The following is a 16,446-nucleotide window of genomic DNA, read 5'->3' on the forward strand; positions in this document are numbered from 1 at the left end:
TTAATGTGCTCATTTCATCCTTTTCTGTCTTCTTTCCTTTTATGTATTTGTAGAAAGCCTTATTATTCTTTGCTATATTGCTTGCTGTCCCTTTTGATACTCCCCTCTTCGCCTCTGTAATTTTATTTTTTTACACATACTGATTCCCTACACGTATTTTTCCCTTAAATCATTTCTTCCTGATAGTTTTAGCTGCTTCTATGCCCTATTTTTCACCAATATTTCTTCTATTGCTTCCTTACTTTGTCCATTTAGTCATCTTGGTGTTTTTTTCCTGCTTAAAAAGGATGCTCTTCCATTAGACATTTGTTAGTACATCTGTGAAACAAGTCAATTTTTCTTCCATGCTTCGAGCCTTTAAACTAAAGTTCTGATTTAGGTCACCTGCTATTTCTTTTAACCCTTGAAAGTCTGTCTTTTAAGTTTCCCACTGGCATATTACTTTAACATCAGAATTAGGATGACGAATGTTGGATAAATTGTGCTACCCATCTTAGTTTATGTGGGACAGCTGGACAAGATGACACATCCTCTCGTCTGATTAAGCTCTATGTTGAACTGGTTCACTTCAGGGCTGGTAGGAAAAGAGATGATCATAGGTGAGTGACTCTTTGTTTCTTCCTGATTCTGTGGCTGGTACAGCCAGTTTAGCATTAAGTACATTTTGCAGAGCTGGTTCATGTTTTGTCTGGATCTTTAGGGCCAGCTGTTTATGTCTGCACTTTAAGCAATGCTTTTGAAATGAGCACTTTAAGCAACACTTTTTCCTCAGCTGCCTCTGCTATGGAAACTAATGGTGATGGTGCATCACTGTTTTACCAGTGCTACAACACTAGGGGAAATTCTTCTTGAACTGGGGCAATTTCCAGGGATCCAGTTTAGCTCCTTTATTGGTTTTTGAATTGGATCAAGGCACTGAAGATTTGGCTTTCATTTACATTTTGAACCTGACCAGCCACAATGACTCCTTAACCTACTTGAGGCTTCTAGGTGAACCATTGGTGTATATTATGTTAATTGGGCTATGGCAGAGCTAGAGGGTCTGGTTGAAAAACTTTGATTTGCATGTTTTTTCCTGATTTGAGTTTGTTGCTGGGCTATTCAGGAGAAAGCTGCCAGCTAAATATCACTATGAGACTGGTTCTTCTCTTTATTATGCTCATTGAGTTAAACTAATCTGTGGTATGTCTGCTAACATGAACAAAATTGGGGAATGAATTTGAACTAATTATTAGCTTTTCCAGGAAAAAATATGGTGTTTTACTGCTGGAAGCTTTAGTGCAATGTTTTTGTAGCATCTATAGCAATACTTACTGTATTACTAATTTAATATATTTATAACTTTTATATTTTAAAATGTAACATCATAGTAATCCACTATAGCATTTTAAAAAAATACTATGACTAGTATAACATTCAGCATATGATTTTCATAGATGTCATTTAAGTTACTTCAGTTCATAATGCTACAATATTCATAATCTACTGAAGATTGTACTGTATCACACTGTAATTGCTATTATAAAGTATATTATGTTTACTATAGGTCTATATTAAAGGCTATTGTAATATAAAGCAATATATATGTTATATGCTCTAACTCTAGTGCTTTAAATCTGTAACCATGTAGCATGCCTTTGTTTTCACTGTGGTTTACACTGTAGTCACTTTGAAGTTTCATGGTAGTTCAGACGCAGTTAATTTTTTTAAGGTCCTAAATTTGCAGTAAAGAAAAATTGTTTAGTTTATAATGGTATAGTGCCTAATATATGTAATTAAGATGCACAATCCAGAATAGGTCAAGTCAGTAACAAATTCCTTTAAAGAATTCTTTTCCTTGTGATCAACAAACAGTTAATGTAACTGCCTTCTCATGATTTGGGGGAGACTGGTGGAACACATAGGCATGGCAACACCATGAAACAAGACTTGTATGCAGATCTTTTATTGTTGGTTCCTTAATTAGCAATTACAGAGTTCCATCCTGCATCCCTAATTATTATTTGTTTGTTTGTTTGTTTGCTCTGTACAAGCAACAGAGGTGATTACAGCCCTTTTTACCATGTGTAAAGACATTTTCGTTGCAAGTAGTTGTGACTGTTTCGGTGGTGCTGGTTTTGTTGGATATACGCAAGTGCATGGTGCTCCTGGACATGGGCTTGAGAATTTTTTCTTACAGCATAATAATTAAAACTGTTCATACTGTTTTGTAGGGAACTCTTGGCCCAGATCACACCTTTTACTTTCACTGCTGAAAAGAGCAAAACTTCCCAATCAAGTGTCCTTTTATTCACACAGAACTAATTACTGGCATCTAAGAAATAGGACATTAAAAGAAAAATCCCAACCAGTAACTACAAATAGGACATTACAAGAAAAATCCCAACCAGTGATATAAAAACAGGAATCAACCTTCAAGTTGTTTTCTGTCAGACGAACAACATTCTACTTGTGGTAGAAGAATAATCAGCTTCAATTTCAGACTTCCAGGTATCTTAAGGTTTCTTTAAATGCTCAGTGTTTACTAATGGTAGTATAGTCCCAGTAGCATTTTTTCAAACTAGAAGTGAATCCTAGCTTTCTGACCTAAAAGTTGTTTTAGCTCAGCAAGTCTTCACAATAATTCCTTTCAGATTTACGACCTCCAGCTGTCTGTCTGTCAAAACCTATTTTCTGCTCGCCATCACTTCACTAAGACTGCGCTTTGGGAAGGATGGTTATCAATGAAAGAATCTTTAGCAACATAGTAGCCACAAAAGTGGTTTCCCAAAGTCTGGAATCTTTAGGAAGCTTGAATTTCCTTCTACATAGCTTGGGAAATTGTTAAGTCCTCCTTCTCTGCAAATCCTCAAACCTATGGCACAATCTAGCCATGTACAGAGTCCCCAGAAATACTCTAATACATGGAATAATGGCTTGTTTGCACTTGAAAATAATTTTGGCTTGAAGTAAGGTGTGAATTTAAAACAAAAAGGCTGTTTTTGAATGACTCGATATATGAATGCTGATATTTTGGAAATGGGTATTTCTAAATGACTCCATGTGTAGACACTGAATGAAATTAGTCATTCAGAATCACTTTTCTGGAATAACTGTTTTTGAATAACTCCATATGTAGACAAGCCCTCAGTCAAGAAGTGAGCTTTTATGTTCTTATCCTGTTCTGTCTGGACTAGGTAGCTAATGTGTTGAAAAACATAAGAAAACTGATATACCTGATGTAGAAGAAATAAAATTCTATTCTACCTGAGAACACCCTGGGCAGAAAGGGTTTGTTTCACAAAAGAGATAACTGTAAGGAGAACACCTGACCTTAATCATCACTGTTACCAAGAATAGCAAAATTACTATTTAGTTTTCTGCTGATGGATTCTTTGCTAGGAAGAGACTGCAGATGCTGGTGAACAGATCATTTTCTTTTATAAATATTTTCCCAAGTGAGTCAGGGTACCTATTACCACTTTCTTTAGCTACGTGTTTTTATTCTTTGTGCATACCACTTCCCATAATTAATAGATTGCAGAGGATATGGTGTTTCAGAATGGAAAATTTATTTCGTGATTGTTTACATCTTACTAATCAAACCTGCCTTTATTGTCTCCAATGTAGGGAACTAGGAATTTGATTTTTGTAATTTTTTTTCTTTTAGAGTGAGCAAGAAATAAAGAATTGACATTCACAAAGATTGAACTGGTGGTTTAAATATTTCAGTAAGTCATCACTGCATCTATAATTTTGGAAGTTCTCATCTGAAAGGTGGGAGTAAAAGTCCCGAACTCTGAAATGCTGTCCTTTCCCATTTTATCAGAACATGGATTCAATAAGTTTCTGGGCATGCTGCCAATCCCCTACTTTTTTACATTTTTTTGATAAAGGAGTAGGTTGAGCATTAAATAGTTGAAGGTAGTTGTTATTTATTTTAAGACAGTGGTTCTCAACCTTTTTAGACTAAAGGCATGGCAAAACTTTTCAGAATTTAGTGGTACCCCATTTTAAAAATGACAGTAATATAAATATATTATGAATATTATGTTATAAACATTATACTCCTATTATTCATTAATACATTATTAATTGCTTATATAATTGTAATTATATTTTATTTGCCCCTTCAGGCCACTGACAGGGAGCTGTCCCCTAGCTGTGTCTGGCTCAGTACATGTTTTCTCCAACGACAGCAGTGGACTCCCCCTCCCCCATACTATACATGGCCCCAGGTGACACATGGGGATCATGAACCACTAGGCCAAGTTCTTCCCTTAGTTTCCCAGCATAATTTCCCCTGAACAGACAGAGTTTGGGGAAGCTGGCTGGCAGGAATGAGCTGCTGGGGTGCATACACAGTAGGGCTGTACGAAACTTTGGTCCCTGATTTGATTCAGCGGAGATTCAGCCTGATTCAGTGGCTGAATCTCCAAATCTGAATTGAATTAGAGGACCCTTTAATCTCTCTGAATCAAAACAGAACCCTTCAAATCAATTCAGAGAGATTTGGAGATTCGGACTTGAATGGTGCTGTGATGGTGGGGCAGATGGAACATCCCACAGAAGCACAGGGAGCTTCCCAGTGTGCTCAGTAGCAGACCCAGAAATGGACCAGAAGCACTTCCAGTCCACTTCTGTACCTGCCGGGGAGCATGCTGGGGGGACCCCCTGCCCCTCCCCCACCTCAGTGACTGTGCCTCCTGGGTCTGGTGGGGGCCACCCGGGGTCTCCCTGCAGCCAATTGCCGAGCTGGGGATGTGCGAGGGGGCCCCCCCAGCGTGCTCCTTGGCAGACCCAGAAGTGGACAGGAAATACTTCTGATCTACTTTCGGGTTTGCCACTGAACACGTGGAGGGCCCTCCTGCACTCCTGTGGGATGCTCCATGTGCAGCATTGCAGCGATCACGAGCCGCGCCTGCTACCTCAAGGTATGTAGGAAAAATGTTTAAAGCTGTGTCTGTGGCCGAATTGCTGATTCTCTGAATCAGCATTGAATCTACAGATTCAGATTTGGCCGAATCGAATCAGGGGCAGTGATCTGAATCAAGTAATCAAGTCACTGTCCCTGATTCTGGCTGAATCTGAATCAAATGGGGCCCGCTTCGCACACCCCTAATACACAGTACCTAGGGAATGCTGAGGGGGTGAGCAAGTAGGGTGTGAATAAAAGGACACATGAGTCTCAGGAAGGGGGAGGAGGCAGGCCAGGGCAGTGCCATAGTGCCACTGCTGCCATGGCTAGATGGAACTGCACCACCCACCTCTTGCAGAGCCAGGTCACATGCTCCTGCCACCGCCTTTACCAGTCAGACGCTACCTGGTGTATCTTGGAAACAGAGGTGCATTGTGCAGGTGGAACTGTCCCATTTGCCTTTCTTTTAGGAGTCGCTTAGGAGGCAAACTGAGAAGTGCCTGCACTTGAAAGTCATACTTGCTTGCATTATATTATGCAGGCAGGCATGTTGGTTCTGCCACTGCCCTTCCCAGTTTGGCTTTGACATCCTTCCTGAAAACCATAGGCAGCTTCACCCTGCGGTAGTGTTGTAGGTGTTGAGGCACTCTGTCAGGTTCTTGCAATACCCCTGGGTGCCACAGCATCTTATCTGAGAACCACTGTCTTCAGGTGAAGGCATTCACTTTTGAATAGTTATTTCAGTGTATTAGACTCCAAAAGATAGTGGGCCACATAGTAAGTTGGTGTAAAACTGGAGGGCTTCATTGACGTCAGTAAAGGTGCAGCAGGGATTACACAAGCTAAGATTCTAGGTTAAAGATATTTAAAAAGCATTGTTTTTGTGTTTTATCCCATTGCCAAAATTACATTGTACACTGTAGATTCTAGCTCTAAGAGGTCTTGGGATATCAGTAAATTAGGGTGTGGCTACAGGAAGCAATTATATTGATTTAAAAAGGAAGAATAACTTACTGCGCATCAACCTAATCCTTAGTTACTGTTTCATGTCTGCTTTATGCCTCAGTCATTGGAGGCTACATTCTGGCACTTCAGCAGGTTTCTGTTCAGGGGTAAATTGCCCCAGTTTAGCTTCCATTTTCTGTGGGAGGCAGAATAGAGAGGTGCTTGCATTTTTGAGGCTTGTTGGTTAGAAAAAGCCTCTGGAAACTCTAAAGAAGACACCTGCAATAGTGCTTCAGCAAGCAGGAAACCTTACTTCTTGAAGATAGACAGATGATTTGTACTGTAGCTTCTGTCCTAGGAGTGAAGCAAGTGTTTCTTGAATCAATTTGAAAACCTCTCAGTGTAGCAACTTTAGTGTACAGACCCAAGTTCATGTGAGCATTTTAGAACATTCTTGTATACAACAAGCACCCCAATATGGCAAAATGTTAAAACATGACCAGTTTGCCTGGTACAACTATTGCTTAATTATTTGATTTGAAGTTATATTGATCTAAAATATTGAAATTCATGCTTGGCAATGCTAATTAGCTTGGTTGTATGACTATGTTGTGGGAAAGGAGGAGGTTTTAAAGTTATGTTTGTGTTTGGATTTAATTTGTATGGTAAGTTAAGTATGAGATTTATGGAGTGTCATGTGCAGAATGTTTTATTTACTCTTCCAAAGACTATGAATACATGCAACATCTGAATTTGATCTTTGGAAACCAAGTTCAGGAAATATGGCATAATTTAATACTAATTGTCTCCCTTAATTGCACCTTCCATCTGTTTATTTGCTAGTTCTGTATTTAAGTCATTAGAGTATTTGTTGCTATATTACTGGTTGTATTTCACTTTCTGGTACTATGCTCATTTTAAATAATGTCTTTGCTTTATTTTATTTATATATTATATACTATGGTTACTTTATTCTTTTGAAAAACATGTTAATTAATTGGATTTTTTTTAACTTAGAATTTATCAAAAAGTAAGCTGTTTTTCTCAGTGAAAATGCACAAGAATGAGAAAATAGCATAGGATTTCAATGTAGACGGAATTTAACTGCTCCAACAAGTCTGGTCCCTAGAACCAAAGTGGCACAGCATGTTCTTTAGGCAGTTTAACAAGAAAAATTTGGTTCCAAACAGCTAAAACTCTGTGTATAATATTTAATTATATCAGTATTAAATGACATGCTATTATGATAAAACTGTTACATCAGCAGGCTCCTGCAGAGATACAAGTATAACAAAATAGTTGTAACTTTAAATCTGTTTCATTAAGGGTTAAAATTACAGTCATTAAAATAATCCGTGTTGCTGCAGAAGCATGCAGTCATTTAAATGCTCTGAAACAGTAACCCCTTTTCCCTCCCTTCTGGCTCCTCTCCCTTTCAAAGTGGCTAAACATTACATTTGTCCTTAGCCTCTGATCATACAAAATGTTTGAATGCCTTTAACTCCTGTAGTTAAAAAAGAGGTGCTGATTCAGAATCTACTTAGGTTGGGGTCTTTGTATATCATTGTTTATAAGGCATAAAATTAATTTGCTTATGGCAACACATAAGGGAAGTCCATGGAAGTGAGGATTTTAACTCTTACTTTATGAATAAGTAAAACATCCCTGAAGAATATCTTTCTACCTATTCTACTTAATTATATATGAGTCTATGATAATGAAAATGAATGTGAAGGGTGGCTGTAGTTTACATAAATGCCTACTATTTCTAATCGAACATTGTTTGTGAAAATATTTATTTGGGATACTGCCAGCTGGAGAAAAAAATGATATATTCCACACCTCTTTTTGTAAGAAAGAAAGTGTGCTTGTGTGTCTGTATGTATGGGTCTCACAGGATGTGCATGTATGTACATTCGTAAATGCATGGTAAAGGCCTGTCTTAGTAGCCACCCCAGGGCCTCGTTGAGGTAGTCTTTAATTAAAGGTCAAACAAAATTGTACTGGAAACCTTAGGGAAACTTAAAAGTAGTCACTTAAGACAGGGGCTGCCTGTTAGATTTAGTTCTTAGGGCAGGTTTTGCTTATAAATCTAAATGTATAGCATATCTGTGGAGCCTTTCACAGTTGAGCATGACTCCTCTGCTTATTCACTGCTGGCATAAGGGTGGCACTGCTGGCAAAAAAATCCCATGTGGATTGTTGAAAGTCTAGAAGATAATTTTATTCCAAGACAGCTACGTTTTTATGAAAAGGTTACTAAATTGATAATATTCTCTGAATCAATTGTGGAAGGAGGGGCTTCAATAAATAGTGATTTTCTCTAGGGACTCGGCCCTGCATCTTTTTGATGTATCTAATATTCCCAATGGAAATGAAAGAATCAGAGGGAGGGAAAAGGTTAGAGTCACAAAACCCAGAGATTGGCCATGTGAGTGCAATGTGGTGCCTTTGTGGTGTAAGTATCTGCAATTAGGTTTTCTGTAAACCGCACCTTTAAATATAAGAAGGCTGTCTGCCCATCAGACTGGAGGCAAAGCCTGAAGAAGATTTCAAGATGGAAGGCTGTGGAATGAGAAACAGACTTTTTCATTAACTTAAAAATGAAGACATAATTGAAAGTACCAGTTTTCTAGATGGGAAAGGCAGATGGAAACAATAATAAAATAAATTACAATATGTATCATCTATAATATGTAAGCAGTGCATAATATGTGCAGGAAATTGTAGAAAGAGTCAGAAGAGGGTTGTTTTATTTACAATATTTACTTTATTCTTAGAAGCCAGATTTTGCTTTCAAATATTCGTTCACAATTGGAAGAGATGCATACATGTTGTGGATTGAATTCTGCCCTCTTTTGTCAAGTTGCATAGGCAACATTTATGACATCTTATCATAGCTTTGGATTCAGAGTTTCAGTGTTGCTCTAGACCAAAGTTAATCTCTAGTTGATCTAGTTATAAATGGCTACCAGATTTTTCAGGCTGAGGTGACCAAGGTGGACAGTTGTGAGGCTAGTCACAGAACTCCATTAAGAAACCAAAGTGTCCCAACCATGCCAGCTCCATGAACCTATTAAAGTCAAGATGATCTTTGACCTTTGTTATTCTTTCCCCCCAAGTATATTTTACATATACTGGGTGTCTAAAGGGGATAGAGATGGGGAATGGAAAGGAGTAATTTTACTGGGGTTTTATTTACTGGAAAAGGCCCACCAAAACATGAATTGAGCATTACACACTACATGGTTAAATAATACTAGGCACATCTACATGTGTGCTTTACTGCAGTTGACTAATTAGCTCTGTAATAAAGTGTCATCATCTACACGTGTGTCAGTATTAGGCTGTAGTAAATTAATTAACTCTGTCATAGGATAATACTGCTAGGGACTGTACTATCGTATGGCATAGTAATTACATGTTCTGAAATGCACGTGTAGATAGTGACGGGGCTGGATGGGGCACAACGGTGCTAAAGTGTGGCAGGGGCTGCTTACCACTTAGCTCTACACTTTAGTGCTCTTGTGCCCGAACCAGCCCCTCTGCAGCAACACCACCACCTGCAGCCTGGGGCTGACCCCCTGAGGCTGCTGTCAGCCTTAGGCTGCTTCACCCAGGCTCAGACAGCTGTGGTCCCAGACACATGTGGAAATGCTCTGCCTGGGAGCAGCTGACACTGGCGCAGACTGGATCAGAGTTTATCACGTTGCCTTAATGGCATATATAGATGCACTCAATTTGTTATAAACTGATCCAGAATAAATAGAGAAGGATTTTACACTTCTGTATTAATGTAGCATTAAATGATATTAACTAGGTCATTCACTTCCCAGGTCTACTGCAAACTGCGACCTTGGGAAAATCACTTAATCCCCCCTGAATAATTCAGTTTCCATTCTGCAGCATATGGACAATGATAGGAATTTCCTCTTGTCCTTTATCTGGTCTATATAGATTATCCTGGTCCAGAAGAGTTTGCTTTCTCATCCTGTGTATTTGTATAAAGCCCACTACATTCAGGCTTCAATTTTGGTTGATGTTTCCAAATACTACTAATAAAAATATTTTAATTGGTGCTTCCTTACTGATTAGAAGTAGTCAGGTTCTTTCACTTTATACTGCAACATAAGTATGGTCTTTGATCAAATTAATTAGTAAACTAAAATAAGAACTATGCTATGTAAGAAGTTTGTAAAAGTTCTGGATTGAAAAATAAAATGCCATATACGTATGGACCCCAAATCCTATACTTTTCAGTCTGGGAAATATCCTTGTAATATCTTTGCCCCAGATTTTAATTTTGCTTACCTTAATACCATTTTCTTGACTTTGGCAAAAGGATGATTAAAAGGGCAGAAGCTGGTTAAATGGGGATTTTACCTTAAGAATAACTTTTATTTGACTTGTACTGTTAACAACTTCCTATTTCTTACCGGCTTCTGAATGTGTAGGTAAACTCCTCCCTCTCCCATTTTACATGGCCTTGGGAAGCATGCATAGCTTCCTGGAAATTCATCTTTCAATGCAGGATCAGATACAAATTTTGAATGAGATAGAGATTAGAATATTGGGGAAATGTGGTGCATGTGGGCTCTTTGGGGTATGTGTATACATGTGTTCTTCCTCACTATTTATCTTTTGTACTGCAAAATACACAAGTGAGCATTAGGCATACTATCAGGATATAATTTCTATAATTTTCAAAAACAGCGTTTAAATGTTTCCGTGAGTGTACCCTAATTTATTTTTCAAATTGAATAATGAAATCATTTAATTTTGAATGGGTACATAAATGAATAAGGTTTCTTCAGACTCTTGCCCCTCTCTCAAAAGATGTTTCTTAATAGAAGTTATTTATTATAGCCTAGAGGTAGCTGTTTCCCATGAGAGCCCTTATTTAATATATTGGCAATATGTCACTGGACTCTACCTGTGGCATTTACATTTTTAATATTTTTCCCCAATCTTTTAGATCTGCTTTTTTATATTTAGCTAATAATAGAGAAATCTCTGGTATCCTATCAAATATAATAAGTATAGTTGGTGGGCTACATCTAATACATTGGCAATCAGGACTTTACATATATATAAAGTTCTTTCTATTTCTTGACAGTTGGGGGAACCCGTTTTGCAAAAGCTGGCAGATGCATTATCTCTATTAAAATAGAAGGGGTAAGACCACAAAAAGTCAAGAGAAAAAAAGACTTATTGTAAAGAGACTGTTTGGCGTTAGGTGCATGAAAGGTGAAGGTAAAACTCATTCAGTAATGGCTAACAGGCAAATAGTGCAGATAGATAGGAACACTGAAGCTAAACCAAATACATCACAAGCTGGTGTCTAGACTCTTGTAAAAAGACTAATTTACAGGGCTGTAGGCAGTAACCAAGTGTTTCTGTAATTACTGTTGAGAAAAGTCCCTTGTTCTATGCTGCTGTCACTGAGAGTAGGAATTCATAATCTTTTCGGAAATCTTTTTGTTTTGTTTATTCACAGCAAAGTTTTTTGCTCTTTGATGACATGACATGTATGGTCCTTTTCTGCTGTCAGCAATTAGGAGAAAGTCTCAACAGAGCAAGAAAGCTTTGTGACACAGAGAACATTTGCCTGAAATGTTCCCATGTGAGCCATGAGCTTGGGTACACTCTGAAAAGGGGGAAAAATAAGGCTTTTGTTAGAGTGACAGGCCGGCAACACAGGCAAAGTTTAACCTAAATCCTTTCGTTGATATTGGAAAGTCATAAGCCTTCAGATGACACTGGCACATTCAACACGCTGTGTGATCTGGGACTCTAGTGTTTGTATCGCTGTGTGAGTATGTGTACAGTGTAAACATTTTATGAACTGCAGTTTCTGATCCATCGGTCTGTCTGGGCAAGAATGTCCCTTGATACTAAAAAGAACAGCAATCAGGACAGAATTGGTCAATGCGGCATGTCTAATGGTGGGAAGATATTTGAAGGACTCACTATAGACACAATAGACTCTCTAAATAGCCTCTTTGCACCCTGAGTCTTATTGCAAACAGGTTCATTAAGGAGAGAGATTCTGACACACAGCATCACAGTAATGAAAGTAGCTCTGTTTTTCTAATATTGTGTCTTGCCACTTCAGTTATGCTGCTGGTACAAGATTTCCCTTGTGTTGTTGTATATTTCTCCAGAAGAAGAATCAGTCTTCATAGAATATACAATTATTTTGTACAGGAATATATAACTCATACCTAAGATTCAGTCCTTCCTGTTTATGTGAACTAGTGTAAAAATAATTGGCAAACATATCTTTGAAACCCCAAAATGCTTACACTTGCAATTTGAAAGGCTTAAAGATGTTGAAGATACAGTTATAATAGGAAAATAATTTTATGATGCTCTAATAAACTTTTTTGGATGCATGAAACAGTGTCAAATATTGTCCATGATCAAATATAAAATGAAATATTAGTATGCCTTTTCCCAAGTGATATCTTTGGGTTTTTTCCTTCTTTAGGTTGCAAAGTGTAAGTTCATAGTGGAGGAAAAACATAAAAGGTTAGTCTGCCCTGCTTTACATATAAGTACTGTGTGACTTTTTAAACTGTTGGATTGTTTAATTTGCACCGTGAACATTATGACCGCAGGAAAAAAAGGTAATATTGGTTTAAAAGTGGATATGGAAAATTTAATGTGCTCAAGTGGGAACAATGGCATATTAAAAAAAAACCCACTTATGACACAGATCTAATAATTCACTTGCCCCTGTAGGACTGGGGTATCAGCTCTGATGCCGCTTGGTAGTTTATTTTTATATACACCCCTGGTCCCTGTTGTATATCCTGCGTATGGGTTCCACAGAAAAGAAAGAAAATAACCTTTAGGGAAATCAGCTTAGAAACCTTTCATTAAATACACTGTGCTTCATATCATGTCGTTCACAAAATCTCCAAGAAAGATAGAAAGTGTTATCAGAGTGCATGTGTAAAATACTGTATTTGAATACTATAATTTGCTTTAAGATTAAAGACTATGAGTATAGGCATATTAGGTATTTCATTATTCACTTATGCCTAATGGATAATGCAGCAGGGGTCTTTCTTTTTTCTGTTTTTTCTGCTTCCTCCTTGCAGAGAAATGCAGTGCTTTAACTTTTTTTTTTATGCTAAAAACATTCTTGCCTTACTAATCATTTCTTTCTTTTCTGATGGGGAGGGGTTCCCTAAATGAGTCAGATTATTACTTCTTTTGTAAAATGGATACATTTTTTCAGCTTTTTACAAGTAGAAACATTGACTAAAAGGTACCTACATTGTGCTGAGGAATAATAAAACTTAAAATTATTATTTTGGCAAAGACAGCAACATGGTACATTTGTAATTGGTAAGAAAGATGCTGTTATTAAGCTGGACATCAGTAATTACTTTTATTAAACTGAATCTCTGGTTTACCATCAGGTTCATGTATTATCAGTGGCTGGCCTTTAAAAACCTATAAATGCCTTATCATTTTTGTTGACTATTCATGCAGCATGTGCCAGGCATGCCAAGTGCAATACCACTGTGCCTATACATGTAGCTCCTTTTTCACTAATGCAATACAGACAATAGAATTAAAACCAGTTTACTGCAAGCAATATAGAAGATATTTTCTGAACACCATTAAGGGTTAAATTACAGGATGTATTTTCATAGCTACGTGAGGCTGACAAATTTACAAACTCAGTGGCATTCATAGGCCTGATTCTTATTTACTTTAAAGCTGCTTTGCACTGTGGTGGCCTAAAAGTGTAAAGCAGTTTCAGTGTGCCTCTCTTTTTTGTAAAACGGAATGTAAGTACTCACCACTTTCTCCTTATTCCCTATTTACCACCTTCCTCCCCACCCTCTCACCCACCAGCCGAGTGTGATGTTCATCAGTATTTTTTATGCTTAGTGGAGGAGTGGCAGGTGTGTTTTGTGTGGTGGCAAGTTCAATCCCTATGTAGTCTAGAGGGAAAAGGTGAAGGTTCTCTTCTACCTTTATATGACCAGAGGATGGACCACATGACAGATATTAGTAACCTTGTTCTGTGTGCTATTGGCAAGTGCTAAGATAGTAATAACTAGGGCAATATATGAACCTTTGTAGAATAGAACAAAAAATTATTGTTAGGGGCCATTAGCATATTCCCTTTAGGAGCTGGCATGCTTTTAGGTGTTGTTGCGTTTGAGTGGCATGTAGGTCACAAGGCCAAATTCTACCTACTGAAGGGAAAGAGAGGGACAGAATTTGTACAAGCAGGTGAATATGGCATTAAGAGAAGTTAATATACATGGCTGTGAAGAAACCCAGGGAGAATTTTTCAGCGTTTTCCTAGAAGTAGGACTTAACTTCATGTGGATATTTAGAGACCATGGTTAGTTTCAGAAAGTTTATATATATGATCAAGAAAAGGCGAGCCATCTATACTCATTGGAAGGAGCATTTTGAAGACCTTTTTAATTGAGACTCTGCTGTTGAAAGGAATGTTCTTAACTCTATCCTGCAACACCCTGTCAGAAACGATCTCAGAATCCCTCCAACCCTTGATGAGGTGAAGAAAGCCCTGAAGCAGATGAAGATTGGCAAAGCACCTGGAGCTGATGGAATGCCTGCTGAAATCTTCAAGCAGGGGGGAGAGGAGCTCACATCACAGCTCCATGCCCTCATCTTAAGGATCTGGAATGATGAGGAAATTCCAGGTGACATAATGGGTGCTATGATTGTGACAGTCTTCAACAAAGGAGACAAATCCGACTGTGAAAGTTACAGAGGGGTCGCCTTGCTGTCCGCAACAGGAAAGATCATTGAGAACCCTCCTGAACCATCTCCTTTGACTTGCTGAAGAGCTCCTAATGGAATTTGTGTGGGTTTAAGGCATCAACAGGTATGACTGACATGATCTTCATTGCTCTCCCGCAGTAGGAAAAAACCTGGGAACAATATAAACCCCTCTATGTGGCCTTCTTTGACCTTATGAAATCCTTTGACTCAGTCAACTGAAAAACGCTATGGAGGATCCTCCTGAAATGTGGATGTCCATCAAAATTCATCACCTAGTTCACTGCCATCACAGATCCCTTTGAGGCTAAGGCAGAAATTTAAGCAAGGCCTTGTCATCGCTCCAATACTTTTCTTGATATTCCTTGTCACAGTGCTACATCTGACCACCAACAGACTTCCAGTTGGAGTGGAGCTAAACTACTGAATGGATGGTAAGCTATTTAATCTCAGCTGACTCTGAGCCAAAATCAAGACCACGTTGACCTTAGGGGACTTTGTTAAAAATAGGACTTTGTCTTTTTTAGTGCAACAAGTCCTCTGTGGCTTAAAGCACTCAAGTGAGACTGAGGACAATGAAGTGGGCCCAAGAGCTGGGAGTTGATATGGTAGGGATGGGGTGTTAAGGAGTGGTGGAGACCCATAGGAAGACTTGCAGGAAGATGTTGGAATTATCATCAGTGCCATAACTCCAGCTCCCATTAGATTTGTATTACTATCTAATAAGATGTGGCAGGCGAAAGCACACCATCAGAGGTAGAAGACCACAGTGTTCCTGAAGCTAACTCAGTGGCACAGGTCTGTCACATCCTGGGAAGGCAGGGCCCACAACCCTGTACAGTGACACATTTACAGACAGACAAGACAGCTATCGGCTGTGGCGTTAGACATCAAAACGCTGATGTCAGTTCAGGCCCTGGATGTGGTAAAGGTGGAGTATAGGGGAGGTTGGAGCCCCACGAAGAAGCCAGGGTGCGGGATCCAGAGAGTTACCTGAGGGGGAACTGTCTCCCAGGAAGATAGGACCAAGCCTTGGCAGGCTAGAAGGAACAGCTACCAGAATATGTGGATGACACACACAAGGACCCACCCTGTCATCACCAGTGAATAGGGAGCTGGCCAAGAGGGGACCCAAGCCCTGCAACATGTGCCAGCAACACTTACAATGACAACAGGACACAGAAAAATGGGATTCACAGAAACAGCATGTTGCAGACCGAACCAAGAACTCAGAACCATCTACCCCACAGAGAAACATATACCTGAGCTGCAACAGAGTCTGTTGATCCTGGATAGGCCTCACAAGCCATTGTGGGTCCAGAGATAAGGCAATCATTCTCAACTGTGAGGGATTGCCAATGATGACATATGAACAGTTGGACCCTCCCCTTTTGTGAACCTCCATAATAATCTGCTGAGGTCTTGTGTCCTCTGTGGGTGCGTCCACATGAGCATGCACATGCCTCTTGCCCTGCCTCAAACCCCTTTGAGGCGGGGCAACAGGCACGTGCGGGAACAAAAAAATGTTCCCTGCACTGCAAACTTGCAGCACAGGGAGAAAATTAGACCCCTGGATATCCAGGGGTCTAAAAAAAGGGAAGTATAAAAAAGTGGGGCAGGTCCCTGACCATGCCCTGAGGCAACCGGAGGCTGGGTCCTCCATAGAGACCTATGATTGCCTCTTGCCCTGGTGCTGAAACACGCAGCCGGCCAGGGCATGCGTGTTTCAGCACCAGGACTTCGGTGCCAGTGAGTAAGGGGTCAGAGGGGCTGGAGGAGTGGGAAAGGGACTGTGGGGGGACCCCCAACAGCCTCGTCCACTCCCCAAG

The 16,446-nt window shown here is 39.3% G+C and overlaps 1 protein-coding gene across 3 annotated transcripts in view; it reads left to right on the forward strand.

Annotated features, from left to right (window-relative positions):
• The window catches only part of BNC2 (basonuclin 2), a 547,400-nt gene that overhangs the window by 114,396 nt on the left and 416,558 nt on the right, over positions 1-16,446 (forward strand). Inside the window, exons 1-2 of one of the 3 annotated variants that reach the window (XM_019517549.1) lie at positions 3,677-3,710; positions 12,333-12,373. The exons of 1 other annotated variant lie outside the window; for it this stretch is intronic. The gene's annotated coding sequence lies outside the window, so the exon portion shown is untranslated. Of the gene's footprint in view, positions 1-3,676; positions 3,711-12,332; positions 12,374-16,446 lie in introns of those variants that run through there. One more of the 3 variants, XM_019517548.1, reaches the window with a different exon arrangement.

The sequence above is a fragment of the Gavialis gangeticus genome, unplaced genomic scaffold (genome assembly GCF_001723915.1).
Source record: "Gavialis gangeticus isolate Ggan-Ray unplaced genomic scaffold, GavGan_comp1, whole genome shotgun sequence".
Taxonomy (NCBI): Eukaryota; Metazoa; Chordata; order Crocodylia; family Gavialidae; genus Gavialis; species Gavialis gangeticus.